This window comes from Sabethes cyaneus, chromosome 3, assembly GCF_943734655.1.
Source record: "Sabethes cyaneus chromosome 3, idSabCyanKW18_F2, whole genome shotgun sequence".
Classification (NCBI taxonomy): Eukaryota; Metazoa; Arthropoda; class Insecta; order Diptera; family Culicidae; genus Sabethes; species Sabethes cyaneus.
In genome coordinates, this window is record NC_071355.1 from 199,675,919 (window position 1) to 199,700,438 (window position 24,520).

The 24,520-nt window shown below is 37.7% G+C and overlaps 1 protein-coding gene across 2 annotated transcripts in view; it reads left to right on the forward strand.

Annotated features, from left to right (window-relative positions):
- Positions 1–24,520, forward strand: part of LOC128741926 (rab3 GTPase-activating protein catalytic subunit) — a 399,345-nt gene that overhangs the window by 345,956 nt on the left and 28,869 nt on the right. The gene's annotated exons all lie outside the window — the stretch shown is intronic.

A 24,520-nucleotide genomic window follows, 5' to 3' on the forward strand; every position in this document is an offset into this window, starting at 1 on the left:
TCAGCCAGCTTGTTTGTGATAAAATTAATAATTTTCTAATCTCTTTCCCGGTTGAAATGTTCTATATTGGTAATGATTTAAAGAGCCATGGTTCAAAAATGTATGGCAATAGTAAATATTGTTTTCAATAGGTTTCTGTTTCCTCCTCCCAGTTGGCTTCTAGGTACGACACTGCACTAACAAGCCAGTCGTCGTATTTTTGAATCACGACTGGGAGAAATTGCTGGAGTCGATTGGATCGAAGCCTCGCAATTGTCCTGTACTTTAACAGTTGACTGCAAAGTTCGTCGTCAAACAGAAAGGCAGACGGTCAGATTCCATTGAAATCTAGCGCCAAGTGCTTTACTTTGCTTTGATATGATTCTGATCCATCTCATGAGGCAAAGTCTACTCAAAGGTGGTGTCAGGCGGGTTTGCCAGATTTCATTTCCTCCGAAAAATGGCCTGCGGCATCACAAGATCTTAACTCTTTAGATTATTTTTCATAGGGAAATATGCTCAGTAAAATTGACAGTACTAGGAATGAATTTGGATGTACTCAAAACACAACTGCAGAGATTTTTGCCTAACAATCAAAGCCAAAAGAGACTGATTTGTATTGAACTAATCTGTAGTAAACTTAACTATGACACCTTTAAATTGAAGTCAAATTCGTTGATTTCCACGATCACTTCCCACGGCTATCACACTTTGTTTTACTGACATAAAACATGAATCACATTGTATATTTTCATTTCGTAATGCTAGCACTTCAGATCCATATGCTAGTGTTGAAAAGAGGCAAGCGATATTAAAACCAAAAAAATGTACTAATTTTCTCCAACTCACCCATCACACCCGCCCCTCTCGGCGAGGCGAGGTCGAAACTCACACCGCCGCCCCATTGTCTCCGGTTGAACCTGGTTTCTCATATTGTACACTTGCCAACTCCGATCGCGCCGAAAGCTTGCCCTCTTTTCACTCCATTATCATCCTCATCATCATTACAATCAGCACACCATAATTTATGCAACATCCCGACGGAACACAACACCACCCGAAACGTGCCCACATTCACTCCGATGCACGCACCACACTCATGGGAGGTACACCGGCCACACATAACCCGACCGGGTTGCGTTGCCGGGGATGCTCCACCGGATGATGCTGGATGGGTTGGTGGCAGCCGCGGCGTAAAATGAGTTGATTATTTTATAATTGAGGTTGCCATAAATTTTACACGCATTGGTGGTTTTGACCTCCTAAAATGTTATTGCTATATATCCTTTTTTGCACCGACCAGGCTGGCCAGCAGAGCGCACCTTGTTGCGGAACCGTTCATTATCTGCCACCGTAAAACCACGCCAACAAACCGCGAGTTTTCAACTGCTTTTTATCATCGACCCAGGCAGTCAACCAGTCGGAATGATGACGGTGACGAGGCTTTCGGTAGAGCACTTAGTCAGGTGGTTTCCCAAATTTTTGCGTGACATTATGACAGTGCATTAAATTTGTTTCGTATATCGGATAACGGCACCCACCACCGTATCGGTTGACATTTGGGAAAGGTTATCATACGTTGGTGTTCGCACGTGATGGGGATCCTTCTCCTGTCTCCGGTGGGAAGCTGTTACAACGCGGTGGTTGTGACAGAAAAAGGGTCTTTGAATGTACAAGTAAGATGTATAATTCTTAGTTAGCTGATCATTTCACTGAATCAAAACATCTGACCGGCTGAGACAATTGGTCATCCGGGACAAGCTATCCAAAACCAAGGCAGTCCTGAAAAAATTCGGGACGTCTGGTAAGTTTAAACAAGAGTAAAATACAAATCTAGAAGCGATTTATTGACCGAAGTGGGTACGTTACGAACGTTCCTGATTGATAGCAAGATTTTTATATCAATCGATCGCGTAAAGAAAATAATAAACATTTGACAATTGAGCATCTTTGAAGGTTATGATTTTGGCAGAAGAGTTCCAAAACAGATAGAAGATAAACAGAGTTTTTCCTAAATGTCTTTAGAGTTTTTATCACCGTGAAAATTTACTGGCAATTCAATGATTTTAAATACGAACCCAAGTCAGCTCTGAGGCACGATAACAAGCCAGTTGTCGTATGTTTCAATCTCGGCTGAGCAGTAACGAAGTCTGTCGAAAAAGAAGGGTAATACCTAAAGACGATTTTACCCAAGGGTTTGCCTTGAATATGAACCCACGACTTGTCACTTATATCAGAAAATGTCGAGTTGAAAGTTAACTTCTCGTTAAGTATTTACTTCGAATTTCTTTTCAGCCCACTCAGTTTGGGTCCGGCAATTTTGTTATAAAATTCCATTGCGCTTCCAGTGCGACAAAAGCAATGTCGCAATACTGCGTCGTTTATTTATATAGATACAAAATAGCGGCGGTCCCAGATTATAACCCTGTGGCAAAGTAGAACTATTTGTAACCATGGCAGATCGGCAGATACAGAGTTTTATAAAAAGTTACCTACTCAGGCAATAAGCATTATCATTTACTGTACGTTGCTGTATACTGGCATTTTGACTGCATAGCTGTTAGAAATTGACATCTAAAGTTTTATTCAAATAGTTCATGTCAGTGCATAGTTGCTGATAAGCACTATAAGAGAGTTACCAGATAAGTAGCCGTATACTTCGCCAAAGTTGCTTCAAAGTAGCATTTAAGGTGACTTAAGTGCTTAGTGGCTTGCATTTAAATTTTATTGGTAATGCTTATCGATTTACTGAGTACGCATAAGGTATGTTTCCATCTATCTATAAAAGCTAGTGCAATGGTGTATTTAGGGTGGGAAACACTGGAGCACGTGCCATGTCTTCTGTTTAAAGGTTGATATCGTACACAAAGATTTGTTGATGATGCTCTATGTTTAATTAAATCACATTTACCAGTCTTAAACCAAGCTTTGTTGAACAACCGTTTTTTCATGAAAAAACAAAAATGATTTCCCAGCAATCTTTTTATTTTTTTTATAGGTTTCATTGCGGTTTCATTCATCATTACTTCTGGTTTTTCTATGATACTATGCCATACTCAGAAGATACGAGTCAAAATACACTCACAGCTAGCTATTGTTAGGGCTTTTCAAACCGCAATAAATCTATTAGTTTTATAGAGTTATGGAAACGGTAACGCCCTGACCAAATAAATTTATTGCTGCTATTTTAGGCTGCTGTTTTAGGCGAGACCTTGTTTCCATATTCTAGTGTTTCGTTTTAGCTCAAAAACAGAAATTCATCAAAACAAATTATTTTGTAGAAAGAAAGTTTTTATCAATCGGTTCTCACAGGAATGATTTTGCTAGAAATTGAGATTAGCTAACGGAATATATTTGTTTTGTTCAAACAACTGGTTTTCAAAAATTACAAAATTTTGCTGGCGCGTTGATTGTATCCATCTAATATCATACGCACGTTGAAATTTAATGCGCATATGCTGTAAACCAACGGAGACTGCTGAAAATTGATTCAATATTTTATGGGTTATATGGTTACTATAAACTAAATCGATCGGGATGATCTGACAGCGGATCTTTAACTTTTCTGCTCAGGGATGTATTTGCAAGTTAATCAAGCTGCTTTTTAGCTTTGTAGCGAAAAGCTACTTTAAATTATGATGGTAGCAGGCAAGCAACGAAATGTATAATCGATTTTAACTACTGCTTTCTGCAAAGTATGATAAGACTATTTAAACTTGTAACCTGATTCTTGAAGAGGTTATAAAACCTTCTGAAGAGTGGCCCCTTGGTCGGAAGGTAGTTTTACAGCGTCATCAGGGGGCTCTGGTGGAACTCATAGTTTTATTACCAGTTTTATCAAATTAATCATGAAAACTACTAGAGAAACATAATAAAACTTAGGATTGTTACTTAGGCTTGTCAGAAAAATAATTCAAAAATAACAAAATAAATGATGAATTATGCAAAATGTGCAAAAAATAATACAAAAAAAAACACAAAAACAACAAAAGAAATAAAAAGATGCAACAAGGCATAAAAATAACACGAAAATGGCATGTGAAAATACAAAGATTATAGAAAAACTATTCAAAAGAGATACAAAATTATAGAAGAAACAACACAAAACTAACGCAATCTATACCTATAAAAATGGATTTCTGTTTGTCTGTCTGTCAGTATGTTTCTTATAGAATCGAAAACTACTGAACCGATCGGCGTGAAAATTTGCATGTAGGGGTTTTTGGGGCCGAGGAAGGTTCTTATGATGGTTAGAGACCCTCCCCCCCCACTAAGAGGGAGGGCTGTCATACAAATGAAACACAAATTTCTGCATGACTAGAGAACTAATCAAGCAATTGGGCCCAAATTTGGCACGAGGGTATTTTTGGAGGCAAGAATTTTTTCTATGGTGAATTAAGACCCCTCCCCTCTTTAGAAAGGGAATTATAACCCCTCTCTTTTCCCTGGGATGCTTTCATAGTTACGTAACAGCCAAAATGAATCAACTAATGAATCAACAAAACGAATCGAGCAAAACTCGAGATTGTGACAAAGATCATCCGAGATGCATGATGTTTAATTTGTGGCAATACGAAGTTTGTCGGGTCAGCTAGTAGTAAAATAAAAACACTCTTAGAATCCCCTAAACTGATTCAGAAATAAAAACCAATTTTAAATAAAAATGGCCTCGAAATAATACAAAAAATAACAAATCTATAGTTTTATACAAAAACAATACAAAAATGGTACAAGCCAGAAACAATATCAAAATAACGCGATAATGGAAATTTTTTTAAGAAAAACTCAACAGAGTAAAACAAAACTGATTCAAAAATAAAAATAATACAAAAACGGCCTTGATAAAATATAGAAATGACTTAAAAATCACTTGAAAATATTACACAAATGACACGAAATGGTGCGAGAAACAATACAAAAACAGCAATGAAGAAGATAAAAATATAAATAAAAAACTACGAATAAACACACAAAAAACAGAAAAGCTGACTTAGAGTTGCAAAATGATACAGAAAGGATACTAAAAGGGCACCAAAATACAAACCTAAAAGAAAAAGGATGCATAAACGATAAAAATGACATAAAATGTTACAAGAAAAAACACAAAATGTTAGAGTAAAAACGTAGTAGTATAACAAAATCGAACATAAAGACTAAAACAACCGTAAAAACCTACAAAAAAATTACAAAATGGAACCAATAGCATACAACAATAACAGAAAAATACTCCAAAAATTATTCAAAAACTGCCCAAATTGATTCGAAAAATAATTCTAAAATAAAGCAACAAAGAAAACAAAAGATAAAAAAACCAAATGAACCTGTGGGGAAAGAAAACTGACACAGGAATGAAAAATGGTACAGGAATAATACAAAAATAACAAACATACCTAAATATTAAGCAAAAATAAATAACCCCAAAAAAACACGAACATCTTCTATATAATAAAACCAAGTTGGTTCGATTGTTTGTAAGGGATAAACTCAAGAACGGCAGGACGGAATTGCATGATTCTTTTTTCAGTTGATGTGTTTTGGTTTGCGTCAGGTTTATACGCAAAAAAAAATATTAAAAATCTACGCGAAAAACTGAACAATAATAAAAAACCGATATTTTACTTTTCCCGCCATTCGTCGCATAGATTCTAGACTACTATGATTATTATCGGTGCAAATCAACCGGCGTCGTTCAATATGAAGCGTCGTTGCTGGGCTAACAAACATGTTGATGAGGGTAACTTTGATTGAATGGTCAATAGTGCCTGATTTTCACAGAACATCTGTTCGTTACAACTGTGTTAGAAATACTGAATACTGAAATACTTAGAAACTGAGTTAGAAATGTTTGTTCGATTTAATCGACGTTTTTCGGCGAAATAAGTATGAAGATTTTTAAATACCAGTTAGTCCGGACGTTTCGAGCTACTACTGGTCTTCGCTCATCATCTGCGGACAACTTTTTCGTCCATTAGGTTCTACTTGGTTTATCTTTCTCCAAGTCCAAGTAGAACCTAATGGACGAAAAAGTTGTCCGCAGATGATGAGCGAAGACCAGTAGTAGCTCGAAACGTCCAGACTAACTGGTATTTAAAAATCTTCATACTTCTTTCGCCGAAAAACGACGATTAAATCGAAGAAACATTGCGGTGGCGGCGATTAACTGAAATCAACATTAGTTAGAAATGGTAATCTTTACAGAATCCTAAAACTTATTGCCAAATATTCATTGAAAACATGTGGAAAATGTTGATTTTTCAATTTATAGCACTCAACGGTTAACCTGGCTGTTAATTTATTTTTTGTAAAAGTAAATTCGATAGCTCTAGATAATGCCTAATTCCGTCTGCTGTAGTTGTCCGTTAATATGGTATGCAATATACATATATTGAAACAGAATCTTTATTCTTGCTAATAAACAGTTTTATGGGCTAGCAAATTTAAAAAATAATAAATGTTGTATAATGCGTTGGGGGTTCAGTTTATAAAAGAGCCTAATAGTCTAAAACTAATTATTTCACATCATTTATCAAATTAATGAAATTAATCAGAACTGGAAACTTTCTACGTTGTATGCGTTTCTAATGCATGTTTACATTTACATTTTCGTATGTTTGAGGAGACCAGCAAGAAATGAAATTAGCAAATAACATTGATTATATTTTGAGGAATAATGAAACCTATCAGATTGATATAATATACTAACAAAGGTAATTGTTTGAGGACTTTCAGTAGAGTATAATTCATTCGATAAATTCTTACCTATAGTAAAATTAAAAATCTAATGAATCTAATTGACATTCTCATTTCATACATATGAATATCAAACTTAAATTCAAAAATTACGGTGGCAATCACAACAAAGCTCTGATTTCGACAGAGGAAATCGAAAGTGTCAACAAATTATATGTTTAATAAACCAACAATTTGCGTAAAAAAACAAGCAAAATTTCAAATCAATAATGGGGGAATGCACAAAGGCGAAAGAAAACATTTGAGGGCATTGAACAGAACAATCATAGATTTCGGCGGCAATGAAAATATAGTTGGTGGTGCAATGATTCTGTTCTCAAAAAATTTTGAATGTATATTGCATATCATTAGATAGTTAACTGTAGTAGACGGAATTAGGCGTTATATAATAACATCGAGTCTACTTTTACAAAAAATAAATTGACACTCAGCACAACTGTTGGGTACTGAGAATTGAAAAATCAACATTTTCCACATGTTTTTAGCGTATATTTGGCAATAAATTTTACGATTTTGATTGCCATTTCTAACTAATGGTTTAGCACAGTTGTAAGAAACAGATGTTCTATGAAAATCTGGTAGTCAATTAACCATTCCTTCAAAAGATAAACTTCTCAAAAACGCACAAAAGTTAACCTACACCTTGAGTACATCCAAAATTTACTATTTACGGCATTTAATTCAATTGGTGGCAGTACAAAGTTTGCCGGGTCAGCTAGTAACAAATAAAATAAGGAATGACAAATTCCACAAAAAAAACAAAAATAACTTAAAAATGATATAAAATTGATATAAAGTGCACAAAAAGCACATTAATAACGCAATAATGAATCATAAAAATAAAATAAAAACACTAAAAGAATCCAAACTCGCTAACTTGGAAGACTCGTTAACTTGGAAACGACACTAAAATGATGCATGACATCGAAAGAGTACAAATAATAACAAAACAAATGACATAAATATGATACAATAATGATACTAAAATGGTAAAAAATTAACCAAAAAATACGCATATATGACTCAAATGTTAAGCAAACTGTAAAAAATCAAGAAAATTTGTGGTCAAATTAGCAAAGCCATGGGTTTATACCGTCTTTAGACATTACCCTTCTCCCAGTGCAACCCAGGGCCAGTGCAACAATCCTGCTGACTCTAACTAGCAATCACCGCCTAGCCGAGATTCGAACATACGACGACTGGCTTGTTAGACCAGCGTCGTACCTCGAAGCTAACCGGGCGGCCAGAGTTTGTGGTCAAATTGTAGAGAATAGATTGAGGTTAACTTCAGTTAAAATTAAGCTCAGTAGAAGTAGCTACGACCCTCCCAGTTGCCTTTGAAATACGATGCTGGCCTAACAAGCGAGTCGTCGTATGATCGAACCTCGACTGGGAGAGGCTGTTAGAGTTAGTAGAATCGTAGCACTAGCCCCGCAATTGTCCTGTACTCTAACAGCTGGCTGCGAAGCGATAAAGGGATTACAATTAAATATAAGATGTCATTAATCATCGATTTATTTTTGTGTTAAGTACATTTTGTAAGCAATTGAAACGCTTAAGCGTCTTTCTCAGACTTGACCCTTCTAAAGCTAACTATTCTTTTCCCCAACTATTTTTTGCACAAAAAGCATTTGTCAAGGTATTTTGCACAATTTCAAGATACAGCATTTTGAAGCAACCAATTTCTCATGTAAAATCAAAATCAAAATGCCATTTCTTGTGTCTCTATAAAATGTAGAGGCATTAAAAGTCGTAACTCTTGTAATAAACTCGTAATAACAATCGTTTCAGTAATAAGAGTCCATCTAAGGTTCATAATAACAATTACTTCTTATCGAAAAATGTTATTTTCTTGCTATTAGAAGATTTTTCTAAAGTTTTTGAAAAAAATTAAGTTTTCTGGGTCTGCCAAGAATATAACTAATGCTGACATGCATACCCAAAATATTGTTATGCAAAAAATTAGTGTTTCTCAAGGATCACCCGTAGGACCTTTTCTTTTCACGACGTACATAAATAACTCAAATGTGGCAAAATACATATGTCATGTTTATGTTGTTAACCTTTTCTGTTCTGTTAACCTTTTAACCAATCGATGATTGGTATAATCAACCGAAGATTTGTCGAGAATGAAATTTGGTGTCAGGATTTTGGCCTGAAAGATATCTATTGCCTTCAAAAACCAAATTTTTATGCATAGCGAGAGGACAAAGCATAGCCATCTAAACCGTCAGTCGAACGTAATAATGATATAACTACAAATGTGCTGATTTATTAATTTTTTATTTTTTATTTTTTTTTTATTCAAGATAAGGCCATTGCAAATTATTTTTTCGGTTTTATGTCTCTTGTCGTGGATTTTTGCATGAAAAATAATAAGGTCATTGCAAATAATTTTTAACGTTTTTGTCACCCCCTCCCCCCCTTTAAAATTGGCATGAAAAATCAGGAGGCAAAAAAATAATTTGTCGGATATGTCAATTTGTTTTTATAAAATCAATTTTTTGTGCACTCTACGGCCTAAAAAACTCAAAAAATGAGTATTAACGCTTCTAACACGGAAGAGAAATGAAAATTTCAAACGACGGGATTTCCGAAAATCAGCAAAAAAAAATTTCATTTGATTTTGTCCTTCTTTTCGTACTTTTTTGCATGGAAAAAATAACGTATATATAAAATATAAGAATAGATTCAGTATTCACGTTTAAACTTCAAGTTAGCCAAAACCGGAAAAAAACTTTTTTAAATATTTGTAATGGCCCAATTAAGAGAGGGATAATCACGCAACCGCTCAACGCACTAAAATTCATAATCTTTCAAGATTAGAAGATTTTTCAAAATTAACGTATAGATTGGGCCGAAGGGTGTTAGAATTTTATGAAATTATGTACATGGGCATAGTTTATTAGTAAATAAGAATAAAGTAAGAAATGTTTATTTAAAAAAATTAGCTCTAACATAAACCTAGCATCGCAGAACAAAGATTTTTTGATATAAATGTAAGCAAATTTTTTGAGTAATCTAGAAAAAACAGCTACCTACAAAAAGTTTGTCGCAAAATTCGAAAAAAACAACAGAACTTCATTTTTTTCGTAAATTTTTTGTAAGTGTAAGTGTAAAGATTTTACAATAATTTTTTTTTTCATTCATTTATTTTCTGAATCCTCCATTGAAAAAAATTCCCATGATTCAGTACCTCGAAATACGAAGTGGTCTAATTTTAACTGCTTTTAATTTCAAACAAGGAGTCTTCCTCCTTGTTAGAAACCTTTTGAGGCACTAGCACGCCCAATAGCGAGGCGCATCGTTAGGACCTCTGTTTTCAACCAAAGGACATCTGTCGGAAAGTAAAATTCTCGCACCAACACCAGTCCAATTTAATCCGAATTTCTCTGCGAGCACAAAAAGCTAAACACTCTTTGCTCTCCGGTCGACTCTCGAGTCTCATCGGATCAGTGTCCTACCGGAAGGTAGACCACGGGGCGGTGGGACACTGAAGGAAGTAGCTCGTCTACTAAGTCAACTTTTAGAAAACAACCCTTTCGATCTGGGTCAACCGAAATCGGCTTGGCCAAAATGCCCGCTTTCATTTTTTACTTCACTCTTCAACATTTTCTATCTATAACAGATCATGCCCGATGCCGGTTGGTGCTGATTGAAAGATTGCTGCAAAGTCGGTAATTATGAATCGTCAGCCAACCCGTCAAATCGACGATCCACCGGTCGTCGGGGCGTCAAGAGATGGGAAGTTCAATGATTGTAATTTATGGTGAAAGAAAAAATAAAAAAAAACACATACACCTCAATTCCTTCAATAGCCGGTGCTCCTCGCTTTCCAGGTTCACAGCGCACAGATTTTGACAGCCTTCATTCACGTTCAGTAATTTTTCCGCTGTACTTGTTACACTTGTTGCACATCAGTGTATGTGTTGTTGTATGTAGTATCTTCAATCGGGAACCTCACACGTAATTTTCCAATTAACTGTTAGCTTTAATCATGTGTTTTTAGATGCAGTTTTTTCCCAACTCATATGTTTCAAATCCACCGCCTCACGGGGCTTCACACACCGAAGCTTTCTTCGGTTTCTTCGATGTATGTTTTAGTCGCACTCTATTTCACTTCGTACACGGATCTATCATGCTTCTATGCCCACTCCACAGACAATGCGGAGCACAAAGTGGGTCAACTCCCAGCTGAACGGGTCTTCGGGTGCATAAATTCACAATTCAGTATTTTTTTATAAACACATCGTTAAAACTAATTTTCTATTATTTTACTATCTTCCGGTTATTCACTAAATTAGCACGATGCCTTTTATTGGCTGTCGATACGTGTGGTCACTCTACTCGGTACCGTTCGAAATGTGCTGTCAAATTAGATTCAGGCTGTTTCCTCCTAAAACAGTAGCGGACACGTATCAACCTCACTTTTTCAGTATATCCAAATTGACACGTTCGGCACAATTTATTAGAACATAAAACAAACAGTTGCGATTTTCAATTCCGTTCGCTTACCGCGCGGCGGCGCGTGATTCACGCTCTGCAACGGCGCAAAAATCTAACGGCACTTCTTTAGCTCTAAAGCACACTACTTTTCTCCAGTGCAATTCCCAAGCGCCAGCGTTGAGCCACTTTACTCTGTTCATCAAGTGTTAAGAATTAACGCCACTCTCATCGCTGACGAACATCATTGAACTTGAAGATCATAATCGCGAACAAAAAACGTGGAAAATCTCAATAGTTTAAACAGACTCTGGAACATCCACTAGCTAACCAGCAGCCTAAAGAGCGTTCAGATCTCGCTAAACCGAGAAACGAAACATGAAGCAAAACATCCACACTAATTGGCACTGATCCCGTTTTCTTTTTGTGCGCAGCGAAAAGTCCAAAATCCACGCGCTCTAAGCAAGGATCCACACACTGACTGGATCCGAAAAAAAACAACTACCCGACTTCCGAACAGACGAGCACACGCGACGACAAAACGGTGCGTCAGATTCAAACGTTCACAGGTGACTAACGCGATCTGCTCGACGGCCGCTAGCTGCAACTGGCCCCGCGGAATGTGCGTACTACAACTGCAAACTCCAAGCAACCAAGCAAGCAAGCCAGCCAGCGAGGGTCTCTAATTTCCCCCAAAGAAGTGCCCGCCCGCTCCACGACGAGACGACGACGACGAAGAAAGCCAACGAAAGCAAACAAAAAATGCTGAAACTCCACTCTCCACACGACCTCTTCGCGCGCGCGATCTTCTAGCGATCAAGCAGCAAAACGGAACGGAGCGAGTTGCTGTTGTAGAGTTCGGTGTTCTACATAACACGAAACACCGATGGATACTTGGACACTCTCAGGCTTTAGCACTATTGGGCACCAACAACCGGCCGACCGACCGACCGACCAACCGTTTATAGACCAAGTTACGGAGTGCCGCTCGATACACAAGTTTCTGGCTTGGCGTAGGATTTACGTTTGAATCCGTACAGTGCCAGACGCTGTTCGCTTCGGTACGGTCGGTTGGTATCGTTTGGGCTAATGCTATCTATACTAGAGCATATACAGATCTCCGGCAGCGGCAGCGGCAGCAGCAGCAGCATCACCGCAGCAGTAGTATAGTAGCAGCATTTTTGTTGTGAATGCGCTTCGTGCCACCCCGCGCGCTCCCAACATACGACGAGGCAAAGCTGGCCCGGTGCGGGCGGGCGGCAGCAAAGCAGTACCGTAAGCTTTGAGAACCGCAGAGGTTTACGTTTTTACACTCTCGCTCGATTCTCGGTTCGCTCCGCCGTACTCCGGTGAGAGATCGGAGCCACGCACATGGGACCGACCGTCGCGCCGTGCGCTCGTGTGTACGGTGTGGTTGGTCTGTGGCAAGTTGTTACCTACCAGTATAGAAAAGTGTTTTCAAATAACTGTTGTTTCTCGCTCACTGTTTTGGTAGCGGCGCGGAGAAACGTGTCCCGATTGCAGAAGGTTGTGATAACAATGAATTTCGTGCGTTTTGCTAATGCAAAACTGCTGAGTTGTTTGGAAAACTGCAGATGTTGACTGATGTCGGTTGAAGTGTATCTTGTTGGAATGCAGTTTCTTGGTGCAAACACACGTGCGCTTCAAACAAAAGGTTACTTTTGTTGTTTTCTTTTTTAGGAAATATCAAATGAGTCACATAGTAGCAGTGTTGGGCACCGTTAATTCGCTAATTCGCTAATTGATACAATTCGCTCGATAATCGTGGAAATCTCGCTAATCACTTAACAGTTACTATTTATTTTTGAACATATCGCAACAACTTGCAATGTAATCAATCACTGTACAAATTATTACTAATTTGTATATATTACACCGCTTTTCTTAATTTTACTAGTGGATTAAATATTATAATGGATTCAATGCTTTACAGTTTATTAACTTTAAAATAAACAGAGGCACTTCATTTGGAATTATGGACCAGCAATAGTTCAACTAGTCTGAGTATAAATTATAAAGTGTAACTAGCGTTTCTCGATTGATCGGTTAGCGAATTAGCGGTGCCCAACACTGCCTAGTAGTAATTTACTGGTTTCATTGGTCATTGAAAAATTGGTTTCAATCCCCGCATTTTTCTGTACTCTTACAACGAATTTGAAGTCTGTCCAATAAACACAAAAGGTCTGTGCTGTGCAGACGAATTGCAGCACAAAGGCTTAACTTTTTTTGTATTGCTTTATTTCTTAGTAATTTTTTGTGTAATTTTTTTGATCATTTTTATATCAATCTAAATTAATATTTTTCTATCAGATTTGCTTTTCTTTATCATTTTTGTGTCACTTGTCATTTCTCATATTTTTTGTTCGTGCCTTGGTGACTTTTGTGGCGTAATATTTGGGTTTGTTATTTTTGTTTTATTTCTGTACCATGTTTAATTTCTGTGTCAGTTTTTTTGCTATTATTATGTTTTATGGGGCTCATTTTGTGTCATCTTATTTCCTTTTTGTTTCATTATTTTTTTTTGACGTAGGACTACGTCTTTGTTTACTATACTGGGACTGGGTAGCACTTTGTGAAAACGAAAATAGAAGTGTAACGTTTGAATGAAAGATTTCAAATGCAAATAACCACTAAACTACTGAATGAAACTGAACAATTTATATATCGTTGGATAGATAAAATGACCAGCAATTTTATAGGGGGGTAAGAGAGCAACTTTAAGGAGGGCGTAACAGGGGGGGGGGCTTCTATACAAATGAAACACAAATTTCCTCAAAACTCGGGAACTGATCAAGCAAATGTGGGGGTTTCAGAACGCAGGATTTTTTTCTACGATGTACTGAAAACTCTTCCCCTTCTAAGAGGGGGGCTCCCATACAAATAATATACAAATTTCTTCATAACTCGAGTACTAATCAAGCAAATGGAACCAAATTTGGCATGTGCGGGTTTTTGGAGGTAAGAATCTTGTCCTTCTAAGAAGGATGGGGGTTCCCATACAAATGAAATACAATTTTCTTCATAACTCGAGAACTAACCAAGCAAATAGCATAGCATAGCATAGTTTGACCGCCCGTGAGTTGCCCGCGATTGATCTAGATCAGCTGAGATTGCACAAAGGACCTTCAGAAAGATGCTTGGGAGTAGCAGATCATTCTCAGTGTGCATTTTCTGGTGATCTAATTCTTTGTGATGATCAATAGCAAAGCTGGCCACGCCCATGCAGGTCAATTTGGGAGGGAAAGGAATGTTAGTCCGACACTTGCTGCTACTAGAGACCGAGGAATCCTCTGCATCATCCACAAGTGTCACAGGAAGGAGTTGTTGTTAGTAGAAAGGAATTGATCTGGATCCACCGAGGCAGGTGGTGCGATCACTGTCATTCGAGCTCGCGTACGATTTGAGGACGTTTTTGGTTACGTGGCCATTGCGAAACAGGCTGTGGAGATCCGACATACCGATATAGGAAAAAACGATGAGAAATCATTAGTTTACCGCACCGAAAGTTATGTGCTATCAACATATTCGATTCGTTCGAAATCGCGCGCGGTCAGTTATCAAATACCGATAGACATTTGTTGCTATGCACGAAAGCTATCCCGAGCCAAACGGGTTTATTTTGGCAATTAAATCGAAAACATTGACTGCGCGAGATACCTTTTGGCATCCTTCGATCATACAACTTGCTTAAAACTCTGACTACTTTATTAGGGTGCTGTATAAAAGCTATCAAGCTTTTGATATTTGATATTCATATGATAGAAATAACGCGCGATGTTCCTAAGTAATCGATTTTACGATTAAAATACACGTTTATAAGATTTCAATAAAACTTCCGGTTGGTGAACGCACCATTGCTAAGTGTGCTCAAATGAATTCAAAATGGCGTCCTAAAACAACCGCTGTCGGAAAAATGTAACGAGCGAGACACGAAAGCAAACGATGCTAAATTACCATACGAAAAGATTCTCAGTATGTAAGTACCGGTTGTTTGAGACTAACCTGGATATTCGGAAATTTTCGTGTAAAGCCAGTAATTAAGAAAATTAAGATAAAAAATACAACTGTTTTATAAATGAAATATAATGGTAATGGTACTACATAATGAACCAAAGTTTGAAAATTTATATCGAGAAATATTATACACATGCGAGATTTACGGTGGCGCGAAAACCTCGTGACAAATTTAAATTTATTAAAGCTGAAATTAAAAATCAGGCACAATGAAGTGTACCAATCTAGTCCCTAAGTTGATAAGCATTTCCTCCTATCAACACTAATATGCAGAGATATAGCGCCCTGCACGCGTAACTCGAGAACTAACCAAGCAAATGAAATCAAATTTGGCATGTAGGGCTTTTTGGAGACATGAATTTATTTTGAATTCATTTATTTTATGATGGTTTGAGACGCCTCACCCCTGTGGTAGGAGGATAAGGACTCTCATACAAATAAAACAGAACTTGGTCATTCATTACCATTTCAACCTTTATGATGCACGCAAGTGATTTTTAAAAGAAATCTCTATGTCTCAATGGTTGCAGGCGTTGTACTTATGAATCCCTGTCCACGTATTTTCAAAGCCACCATTGCATTCAGTGAAGAATTGAATCTGAACATTTCGCTCTTCTGTTTTGAACATTCACTTAAACAATGGCGCTCACAGATTCTTATAAATATACATATGCCAGAAATTCAGTTTACATTAGTCTTTGATTTGATGATCTGATATAATCCTACGTCACCCTTTCGTACAACCGTTAGGGCTGTATATCTTGTAGTTTTTTCATTTTAGTAGTGTTTCTTAAATCATTTTGTGACATTTTTGGCTAGTATCTTAATTTTTCTGTCTATTTTTGTATAGGGGAGAGACGTCTACATTGAGACACTTTTTTCCAATTTAAAAAAAAAATGGTGATAGAGTATGTTGCTGCTTCGTCGTAATTGCCTATTCCCGTCCTATCCAACACAAATTATTAAAAATATCGGCGATTTTTATGACACACAATGTAAAATTAGTTATTCTTTAATATTTTAGTTAGTTGTCTATCATACGCGATCAATCAAAGTGAGCTGAGATTTATTTAAATGTCAATTTTCATTAAAGAATTCCTAGCAGCAATATTTCCGACGTTTTTTCGTGCGACGAAGAAGAAAATGTCGACTAATCGTTTCAATTTCCGTCATTCATTAAAGGAAAATAACTCACGCAACGCATTGTCGTTATTTTGCATCCGGGAAAACTTGCATGGCCTGCAGAAATTTTGCTGAATAATATTTGTCATGCCGTCCTACACAAATACATGCACGTTAGCTTCGTAAACATTGTAGTGATTTTTAGTTTGGACGGTGAAAAATTTTGATGGACGGATTTTAAAACGGTACGACGAATTTAAGAAATAAATTCAGTTGAGTAATTTCAATAATATGCTTTCATAATCACTTTTTAGTGATCCAAAGTTCACGGGTCAGAAGGCAAGTGTGTTTTAGTCAAATCAGCACAAGAACTTTTGGAGTATTCATTAAATCCACCTAAGAAATGATGAACATTAGAATGGCTTTCCTTACTATGACGGGAATTAGATATAAACCCTAACTACCAACGAGCTCTTTACTCCATTTGAAAGGTATATCCTTCTAGTTGTCTGAAAAAAAGTTTCAGTCATTTTGGTTAATCTAAATTAGTTACAGCCACAAATGTGAAGGTGTCTTTTTGTCTCACTGTTCCATAATAGGTGGGAAGAGTGAGACAACAAGTATTGAATACTGAGACACAGTTTTGAATTCAATTTAAACCATATTTTTTGCTTATAAAGAATAGTTTAGAGGAAAGAGGACGTACTGTTTATTGTGTGTATAAAGAATACATTATTGCTGAGTATGATTGCAATTTCCGACTATTTTCATATCTACATATATATTCATATAAAGGAATAATGCTAGTCATCTGTCTTTTAATTTACACTTCAGAATTCATTTACAATCAATTCAAATGGATTGATTTACAATTTAATGCAATTTTTTTTAATTCGCATGGCGTGAGCATTGTCTTTGTGTCTCACTGTTCCAAATAGGAAAGTTTTATAAAAATAGTGTAAAAATGATGTTAGCAACAATTCGATTGTCATATTTTTTATATTTTTATCTCTCATTACTATGTGATGCCATGTAGTAAATTCAATTTGGATTAAATATGCGGTTTGCTGTTGAAAATCACCTGCAAATAAAATTTATTGTGACGAAATCGGTAATGATGATGAAAGCAATCGTAAAATGCTGAACACTTTTTTAGGAAGCCGTATTGAAAATATGAAATTCTGGATTCAATTACATGCTAAGTAACTTGATTGATGACCAAGTTTTCACGGTATTTAAGGTTTTTTCCTTAAATTGTATAGAATTGCTTAACTTAACTTAGCTTAACTCAAAGAAACAAAATAGTTTATTTATTTCTAATTCAGTTTTTGTTCTCCATTTATCACCGCATCTCACTCGGGTCATGCAATCTAGAGAACGTACTTTCTTTCCATGGTCTTCTCTTCACTTACCATCCCATACAAGCTCTCGCTAGAGCTGCGTTCGCGTTCGTGCGACTACGAATCATCTGAGAACCATCATAGCGCGTTCGCTCAGTGAGTGTGAGAAAGTCTTATCATTCTCAGCGAGCGCAGTTTCGTTGCGTTCGTGCTTCCGTTCAAACTATGCCACGGTTCCGAGTAATCGGAGCCACCCGACGACAACGAACGGAAACATAAATAAACAAGCCTGCCGAAGATCGAATGACCTCCCGTGCCGGTCGGTCGGTGTGCGGCGGTAATGGTGTTCACGAGCAACATGTCACACGAGCGCGGTGAACTTTTATGCTATGAGCATAACTTCCCCTCTTGGGGCGATGGGCACATGCTATATCGTAGCTCGTGCTTTTTGCCAGAGGGCAGCGATGAACGCGTCGCACACACTTTGGAAATCAACTTATGCTGGTGCTGGTGCCCGGTTCATCGTTCATTCATAAATATAGATTTCGAATTGTTTTTATTTGCAGGTACTGATACGTTGATAGTGTTCAGAAAACAACTCCGATGAAGTGCGGGCAAGTTGGGGGAGGAAAACTTGTACAGTTTTAGTAGATTACGTGCTCCATAATAAATTTGATTGTCTTTCTCAAGTAGAAACGCCTCTTTAAAACATTCTCAACGCCTTGGATTCGGACTGTTAAATTAAATGTAGGTTTATATTGATATATTTTTCAAGTAAATCAATTGGCTTTAACCGGGAGTCACCTTTTTGTGAAACTTTATGTTGTTGTCACTGTAAACTACAGGGTTTAACAGCTAATGTGACTTCCCTCTGCCAGGCGACAACAATATATTCTTCCCACGGAACACCGCGCCTATCAATTATGCTAATTTGTGTGGTATTCTTCCCAAGAACGACAGAACACCGTTACCCGCAAACAGAGTATAAGTATGAGTTGGCCGACGAAAAGTGTCACCCCCAAACATGTGGGCAACTAACCGCACATGATAATGAACTCGAAGTGGGCCAGTGCGGGTGGCATCGATACGATCCGACGCTACTTCCACCTGCCCGTGTTTTTGGTTGCAAAACTCTGGTGAAGGGGAAGTAGAGGCAAACAGCTGTCTTCGTTGGCTTTTCTATTTGATGAATCGAGTCGTGCTTCGCTACCGGAAGAAGACAACGTTTACGACTGTCTGATTTATAGAGGTCGAGGTCCCTTAGACTTAGACTTTCCTAGAACACTCATTCTAATTACGGCCAAGCTCAACATTGCGTATAAATTTCTTCTTCGGTAAGCTCTTTGCGATCAATTTACGACTTCTGTACAGGTGTAGGAAGAGACGATAGAAACAATCAGGTTACGCTTCCGGTATCTGTTATAAGAATTCTACATTGCAAGTAGGCTGAAAGCCTACTGTTGGGAATGAAGTCAGCAGAAGCCTCCCGGAGCGGAAAATGGACCCAAAAGGTAGAAAATTGCACGTAATCGTGACAATTCAGAATGTATTTTCCTCATTCGCAAAGCAATTAACAACAAATCGTTTAGCTGGAACTCACGGTGACACTGAACTTCCACTTTTTGCACATGAAAGAATGGTCTAATAAAATTATTACATACTACTGGCTTGACTAATGATGGTCGGCACACCGGAAAGTTATCAGTTTTATCACTTTTTAATTGGAAATTAGCCAAAGTTTTACGGCGTGAAACATCGCCGTGGATGAAACAAAGGGCCTCTTCCGGTATGTGGCGAAACGAGTTGAGGTTACAGAAACAGTTCCAGGTTTTATAATGATAGCGGGTTCACTGTAAAAGATTAACGATAACTTTTCTATACAGTTTGTCTTGGTGGACGGCACATGAGATTGTCCCAACATTCCGACTTCTAGTTATGTAGTTATGTTCTCGTAGTTATTAATTTCAATACGACTTCACATTTTTGCTCTGGAAAATTGTTTAAATAGTTTTTTTATCTTAATGATTAAATTTGTTGACTGTGGGAAGATTTTATTCAGTCAAATTGCAATCATTTCCATGCATATTTATCACCGACAAAAAGGGGCGATTTTTTATTTAGATAAAAATCCTCTAGAAAAAAAATACCAAAATTGATGTTATGTAAACGGTGCTGGTTGCTGGAAGTTGAAAATCGATGTTTAACGCCATTTGAAGTCCGAGATGGCGGATGTTTAACGTTCACTGTTTTGTTTGAAATCGCCGCAGTTTCTTAATACAAAGTTGATTGTTCGGTTGGTTAAAATTTAAAATCACGATCAATATTTTGCTTAAAAATCCTACCATTTTTTTGAACAAGGGAACATTAAAAGTCACTAACCGATATTTGACGCAATTTTGAACTCCAAAATCCAATGGTTATTCAATGTGGCCTGAGAAACTTTTAAGTATGAACTTTTCTGGAACGGCGCTTATTGTTAGGAGCAAAGAATCAAAATATCATTGTTCATACGCAGAAATAACCGACAAAAACGAAGAGCGACAAACCAGTTATTATGTGCCTATAAAACAAATATACGTAGCAACCAGAATGTATCTCGATAACAAAATATTAGGACAAATGAATGTCCCTTCACACCAGTTAGAGCTTTTGGTGAGAATATATTTTGATACACACTCGTTCTCAGAAGCGCTTGTTGTTGGTGATGCATTCGGCTGGATAAAGACAATACTTTATCAGCAACTTGAACAAAAGGGACAAACAGCAAAAACCTTAAGAAGAAGACTAGCTTGCTCTGACCCAAAGTGTGGCGTACAAAAGTTATCAACGTTACCTTGGTAACTACCAAACACTGTCGCTGCCGACATAGTGTGGCATGATCAGGATTGCTTTTATTGAGTACAAAACGTATTGCAGCAGACAGCAGTGTGTGTTTTTCGCATGCAACAACGTGGTTGTCATGAAACGTCTGTATCCACGATAAACAGGTACGATAACTTGTCATTGTCCTAACTTCCATGCAATAGTGACAAACTTTCATCATACATTGTCGCAACAACTTTGTCTCTTGTGCGTTAGTGATTTTTGATTCCCTGGTTAGGAGCCAAAATGCGATATTTGCGCCATTTTTAAACCCAAGAAGCCGGATGGGTGTTCAAAATTTTGCTCGAAAAAACCCAAAGTTTGCAAGTGCACATTTTTGGCTGTTAGAAGCCAAAAATCGACGTTCGACGCTACATTTAAGAAAGCAGGAAACTTTGAGTTTAAATATAAACTAAATATAAAAAACTTAATAACTTAATTATAACTTATTTATGACTATTTCTGGTCAATAATAAGTCGCAGTAACAAATCTCGCAGGAAGTGTGCACAGATTTTTACCGTTTATCCTTTCCAGCACTAGCTCACACAATAGTGACGATTTTCCGAATAATTGCGAAAAACGTGCCGGTTATAACACTTTTATCTCTTAACGGATTGACAAGTTTTGACGTAGGACTACGTCTTACGGCAAGTTTTGAGATAGGGTGTCATTCCAAAAAATCGACAAATGCGAGCGTCACGAAAAATGAAAGATTTTGAGCGTTAATAACTCAGCGGTTTTCCGATCGATTTTCAATATTCTTACACCAATCGATCGGAAAATCTTCTTAGAATTGACTCAAATGAAGAAAAGTATGGATTCTTAATGTTGAGCTATTGAAAAATTGAAAATAATGAACCTATGTTTTACCAGAATTCTCGCTTCGTGATTGGTTGGAAGATTCTTTACGATGATCTAAACCTATACCAATTTGATATCTGTGCTTGGGAAGTAAGCCAAAACAAGTGACAAAGTTTCCTCATTTCAACAAGACTTCTTAACACCGCGGTTCAACCTAGACCATTTTGATGTCCTTGCTTGGGAAGTACGCCAGAGAGAGTAACAAAGCCCCCTCGTGCCAACAGATTTCTTACGAACGCTATTAAACCTAGTCCAATTTGATGTCTGTGTTAGGGAAGTGTGCCAGAAAAAATGACACAAGTTCGTTGTCCCAATAGATCGCAAATTCTTTACTGCGAGACGATTAAACTTCGGCGAACTTGATATCTGTGCTGGAAAAATGTGCTACAGCTGTACTGTTCGGTTATAATACGACTTTGTATGAATATGAATGCTTGCCGTTTCATTAGAAGTGTAGTGGAAAGATGTGCTGTTGATAAAATAGGATTGAATTGGTAAAATCCCTTCAACGTGGGAAACCATGTAAGGTAGCAGGAAAGCAATAGTTAGTGTTCTTGATTTTGTTAAATTGTTTTCAAATGCACAATCTTTTGAGAATTGAACGTATGCAATGTTACTACTTTGATAAATGTTACATACAACGCATGTAGCATGTATATATGTTGCATATAGCATGTATACATGAAGAATCGAATGATTACAAGCGTGAATACATGCCACTATCACTACAAAGAGACTTACGTAGTCCTGCGTCACCTATATATGCGGTCGTGTCTTGTACACAACCCCTCTGATTTTTTTATACTGTTTTGAGCTACTTTGACAATTTTTGCATAAATCAATCAGAAAATCCTCTGCTAATTGATTTGTATGGAAAGGAAATCGCATTTCACTTGATAAATAGAGAAAACTATTTATAAGATAGAAGATGAAAATTTCTATACATTTCCCCGTGATTTCCCATCTTCAAGACCGGTGGAGAAAACATATCATGTAATGATGGGGTGTTATTTCAGTAGGTAAGAAAGGAACATATAGGATTTGATATTCGTCTAAGAAGGTCTACGTTACCGCCTCGTCTCGTCGTTAGCTCTTCTTCGATTATGTTCACATCTAAATCTAAGCCCAATACTCGATCCAAGTTCCAAGAAACAGTCCTATTCGTTGCCCTACCTACCCTAGCCCTAGTCGCAGGACAAATCAAAGCCTAATTCCAAGTTCAGATTCGGGTACACGTCCGGATCCAAGTCCACGTTCAGATCCAAGGCTAAGTCCAGATCCAAGTTCAAGTCAAGATCTAAATCCAAGCCCAGATCAAGTCCAAGGCCAGATCCAAGCTCAAGTCCAGATAAAAGTCCAAATCCAGATCCAAGTCCAAGTTCAGATCCAAAGTCAAGTCCAAGTGCAAGTCTACATTCAAGTCCAAATCCAAGTCCAGATACAAGTACAACTTCAGATCCAAATTCAAATTCAGATTCAAGTCCAAGTCCAACACTAGATCCAACTCCAAGTCCAGATCCAAGTCCAGACTCTAGTCCAGGTCCAGATCGAAATCCAAGTCCAAATCTAGATCCAAGTCCAGACCCTAGTCCAGGTCCAGATCGAAATCCAAGTCTAGATCCAAGTCCAAATTTAGTTCCAAGTCCAAGTCCAGATCCAAGTCCAAGTCCAGATAAAAGTCCAAGTCCAGACCCAAGTCCAAATCCATATCTAAGTCCAGATCCAGGCCTTCTTAGTTCAAGTCCAGATCAAAGTCCAGACCCTAATTCAGTTTCAGATCCAAATCCAAGTCCAGATCCAAATCCAAATCCAAATCCAGATCCAAATCCAAGTCCAGATAAAAGTCCAAATCCAAGTTTAGATCCAATTCCAAGCAAGGATTCAAGTCCAAATCCAGATCCAAACCCAAGTCCAGGTTCAACTCCAGATCCAAGACCAAATCTAGATCCAAGTCTAAGTCCAGATCCAGGTACAAGTACAGATAAAAGTCCAAATCCAGATTCAAGTCCAAGTTCAGATCCAAGTCCAAGCCCAGATTCAAATCCAAGTCCTGGTTCATGTCCAAAACTAGATCCAAGCCCTATTCTCGATCCAGATCCAAGTCCAGATAAAAGTCCTAAAACAGATCCAAGTCCAACTTCAGATCAAAGGCCTAATCCACAACCAAGTCCAACTTCAGATCTAAATCCAAGCCCAGATCCAAGTCCAAGTCCGGACCCTAGTGTAAGTCCAGATCCAAGTCCAAGTCCAGATAAAAGTCGAAATCCAGAACCAACTCTAGACTATAATGCAGGTCCAGATCCAAATCCAAATCCAGATCCAAATGCAAGCCCAGATCCACAACCAAGTCCAGATTCAAATTCAAGCACAGATCCATGTCCAAGTCCAGATCCAGATCCAAGTCCAGATAAAAGCCCAAATTCAGATCCAAGTCCAAGTTCAGATTAAAGTCCAAATCCACAAGCAAGTCCAACTTCAGATCTTAATCCAAGCCTAGATTCAAGTCAAAGTACAAATCTAAGTCCAGACTATAGTGCAGGTCCAGATCCAAATCCAAGTCCAGATATAAGTCCAACTCCAGATCCAAATTCAAATCCAGATTCAAATCCAAGTCTAGATCCAAATCCAGATAAAAGTCCAAGTCCAGACCCAAGTCCAAATCCATATCTAAATCCAAATCCACATCTTCTTAGTCCAAGTCCATATCAAAGTCCAGACTCTAGTTCAGCTTCAGATCCAAATCCAAGTACAGATCTAAATCTAAGTCCAGATAAAAGTCCAAATCCAGATCCAAGTCCAAGTTCAGATCCAAGTCCAAGCCCAGATTCAAACCAAGTCCAGGTTCAAGTCCAAAACTAGATCCAAGTCCAAATCTCGATCCAGATCCAAGTCCAGATAAAAGTCCTAAAACAGATCCAAGTCCAAGTTCAGATCAAAGACCAAATCCTCAACCAAGTCCAACTTCAGATCTAAATCCAAGCCCAGATCCAAGTCCAAGTCAAGACCCTAGTGCAAGTCCAGATCCAAATCCAAGTCTAGATAAAAGTCGAAATCCAGATCCAGATTCAAGTCCAGATAAAAGTCCAAATCCACAACCAAGTCCAACTTAAGATCTAAATCCAAGCCC